Here is a 3,991-nt window from a genome sequence, read left to right on the forward strand (position 1 = left end):
GGTCTGGGTCTGGATTTGCGGGCTAGGGCTGCGTTTGGAGTCTGGGTCTGGAATCTGGGATCTGGGTCTAGGTTTGAGGTTTAGGTCTGTGTCTGCAGAGGTCTCTGCTCCTCCATCCCCCAGCACAGCTGTCACCAGCTGTCCCTGAGCACAGTGCCGTGTGTCGCCGGCCCTCCGCCCGCCCTGACAGCAGGAAAAACGGATCCCATCTGTCTCCATTCATTCCCTGCTTTCTTTCCCTCTCTCCGCAGCAGCCTCTCTGCCCGGGCCCTGCTGCCCTCTGCCGCCTGTCAGGGCAGGCTGAGGGAGAGGAGTTCGGGATCGGGGCTGGCTGCAGTGTGTTCTCAGTGCCTCCATGTGCCACCACACCTGGCCCTGAGGGGTCACCTGTGCCCTGCGCAGCGAGGCAGCGAGTGCTGAAGCAGTGGTTGTGCTTTCTGCTCCACGGGGTAGCTCTAGACTCGATCTGTCCTTACAGTGAGCTAGGCTGGCCTGTGCTGCCAGAACTCCTGCGTGGAACATGTGCCTCCCTCTTGTTAGGAGGGAATGTTATGCTCAGCCCACTGCCCCACCGCAGCAGCCCTGTGGGAATGCCCCCAGGATTGCCTGGAAATTAAAACCTCCCAGGAAAGGGAGGTTGTGGATGCCCCAAGCCTGGCAGTGCTCAAAGCCAGGTTGGGTCCAAGGCCTTGAGCAACCTGCTCTAGGCAGAGGTATCCCTGCCCATGGAGGGGGGGTGGGACTAGATGGTCTTTAAGGTCCATCCCAACCCCTTAACATCCTATGATTCTAATTGTGGCTCTCTCCTGGGACCAGCCAGCCCTGTGTGCTGAGAAGGACTTGCTGGCTGTGGCTGGGACCTCTGCATTGCAGGGTGGCTGTGAGAGCCTTTGCTGGGCAGAAACAATCTCGAATTTCCTCCTCACTGCCCTAAGAAAGTCGAGTTGATGCTCTGCCTGTCTGCTTTGCTCAACGTGCCACAAAAGCCCCAGAGTCCCATGTCAGGTCTGTGGTCCCCTCCTTGTCCTCCCAAAGCACCCAGCTGGGTCCAGGTGGGCAGGATTGGACTGGGACCCCTGCCCAGGGAGTGTGGCCATACCCTGTGGAGCAGCCCTGTGGGTGACTTGGTCAAATGGACACAAGTGTCCTGCACCCTTGGGCCCAGTGCAGGGGCTGTGCCCACAACAGGGAGCTCCTGCCCCACCCCGGCGGTCACTGGGACCCCCACCCACCATGGGGTGCTGGGCAGACAAGGCCCTGCAGGGAGATGGGGCTGTGTCAAGGTGGGATGAACCTGGAACAGGGAATGTGGGTACTCCTGGGGAGGGTGGCAGCCCCCTTGGCAGGACCCAGCTGGGGTGGTATCCTTTGCCCCATCTCAACATCCCCCCCACCCCGCTGGGTGCACAAAGCTGGTGCTCATCATTGCCCATGGGTGGGGGGCACCCAGCCCTGCCTGCCTGGGCTTTGGGAACCTGGCACTCCAGGGGTGCTGAGGTCAGAGCAGGGGTGCTCTGGGGGCTGGGTGCCCACAGTGCTGCCCAAGGCCTCTCAGCCCTGCTTGTGTCCCTTGGTGCCATAGGGGTGAGCTGGGACAGTCCCTGCGGTGCCCGAGGGGCACAGTGTCCCCAGCGCAGGGGACCCCAGAGCCCAGCATGGGCAGAGGCCCCTCTCTGCATCCACCAGGGCCCCTCTTCTCTGGGGCCCTCTCTGGGCTGTGCTCCCCAGCCCTGCTGCCACAGGAGCAGGAGGGAGGCCAGGAATTAATGCCCCCCCCTGCTTGGCAGGGCCCCATGCCAAGGGCCTGTGCTGCTGGGGACATGTGCTCACCAGGACCTGTGGCTGTTGGGGGACACATCTGCCCCACTCTGGTACCCTCTAGCCTGGAGGGACTGGCACAGGGACAGCTTCGTGTCCCACTGGGCACAGGGACAACTCAGTGTCCTTGTTGGGAACAACTTCATGCCACTGTCTGACACAGGGACAGCTCAGTCTGGGCACAGGGACAACTCTGTCCCCATTGGGCATGGGGACAGCTCAATGTCCCTATGTCAGCTCTGTGCCCCCACTGGGCTGGGGACAGTTGGAATGGCTGTGTGACACCCTGGAGTGTGACACTTCTGGTCGCGCTGAGCCCACTCCACCCTGCAGGGGTGTTTGGTTGCTGCTGGGGGACAGATAGGCACTCAGGGGACCCTGAGAGTCACCAAAGGCCAGTGGCATGGGCTTACTGGTGTCCCCACACCCAGCCCTGACACAGGAGGGTATAAATAGCAGCTCTGTCACCTCCTGTCACATGCCCAGTGCTGGCAGGTCCCCTGCCCCCAGCCAGGGGCACAGCTGTTCCTGGGAGAGGGAGAAATGGCCAAGGGGGCACCCCATCCCTCCTGTGCTTCCACCACAGGGGCCACCCCACAGACCACGAACAGTTCCCAGGGAGCACCCAGGGGTCCAGGCTGTTCCTGTGGGGCATCACTGTCACTGCCCTGGGAACACAGACCCCAACCCAGCATGGGGACAGAGCCGAGATGGCCGTACCATGCCCATCCCCACAATATGGGGTCCCTGCACCCCATGGGGACCCATTGCCAGCTCCAGGTGCTTCCCTGGGAACTTATAGGGCATTTCCAACCCCAAAGCAGGCCAAAAAGGGAAACTTCCCCCCCCCTCCCCGATCCCACACGCTCCATGGACAGAAATGGTAACTGCGGTCCCCGGGTGGCTCTAAAAATACCCGAGCCCTGACAGTGACAGCTGCAGCCGGGCCAGGGGGACCCGCAGGGGGGCCGGGGCTGGCAGCCCCGGGTGTCCCCTCCCTGCCAGGACAGCCCTTGGCGCTTTCCACACTCAATTTCGGGGACCCCCAGGCTCTCGCCCCGCTGCCCCCGTGTCCCAGCGGGACGGTGCCATGGGGCAGCGGCCGTGTGCCCGCTGTGCCCACCCCGGCCGCGCGGCCTGGCCGCCGGCACGCGGCCGTCACGGCACGGTGGCAGTGGCGCTGGCCGTCCCCGGCCTCCCCGAAGCCCCTAATCCATCTCTCGCAGCAGGAGATGCCTAAGCTGCCTTTTCATGCCGGCTCCTCCGCGCGCGGCCTCGCGCGCTCTCAATGCCGGCGCTGGCAGGAGATGTGTCGGACAAGCCGAGGGGATCCCTCCCCCGCCAGCAAGGTCAAGGTGTGCTTAAGCCACTTTCCTCTGCGCCCGCCCCGGCGGGCTCCGTGCCCCGCCGACACCGGGGGTGGCTTTGGGGGACACCATGGCATTGGGGTCTCACCACCCCGAGGGATCCAGGCAGCCAGACCCATATTGTGGTGGGGGCTCATCCCCCCAGCTCCTCACAGCCACTCTCGGGGTCACTCGCCAGCTCCCTGGTCCCAGCCAGGGACCCTCTGTGGTCGTTGGCTAAAGCTGTGCCCACTGCCTACCAGGCTGCCCCCAGGGCTGGGGCACCCCAGGGCTCACCCCACAGGTGCCCTAGGGCTTGGCTCACCCCACACGCACCCCAGGGCTCACCTCTGCCCCCCAACCCCCTGCGCAGTGCTGCTCACAGACCCCTCCCACCCACGGAGCCACTGCAGAACATCAGACCAGTTTAGACCAGTACAAACCAGGCCTGAGCACTACTCTCCCTAGCCCACAGGGTAGAGAGCATGTGCGTGTGTGTGTGTGTGTGAGAGTCTGTGTGTTTGTGTGCACACGTGTGTGTGTGTGTGTGTGCACTGTGTGTGCACTGTGTCTGTGTGTGTGTGCACTGTGTCTGTGTGTGTGTGCACTGTGTGTACACTGTGTCTGTGTGTGTGTGCACTGTGCGTGTGCACTGTGTGTGTCTGTGTGTGTGCACTGTGTGTGTGTGCACACTGTGTCTGTGTCTGTGTGTGTGCACTGTGTGTGTGTGTGCACTGTGCGTGTGTGTGTGCACTGTGTGTGTGTCTGTGTGTGTGCACTGTGTGTGTGTGTGCACTGTGTGTGTGCACTGTCTGTGTGTGTGCACT

Source organism: Corvus kubaryi, unplaced genomic scaffold, assembly GCF_017639235.1.
Source record: "Corvus kubaryi isolate FWS band 111438036 unplaced genomic scaffold, C.kubaryi_AGA036_p1.0 37152, whole genome shotgun sequence".
Taxonomy (NCBI): Eukaryota; Metazoa; Chordata; class Aves; order Passeriformes; family Corvidae; genus Corvus; species Corvus kubaryi.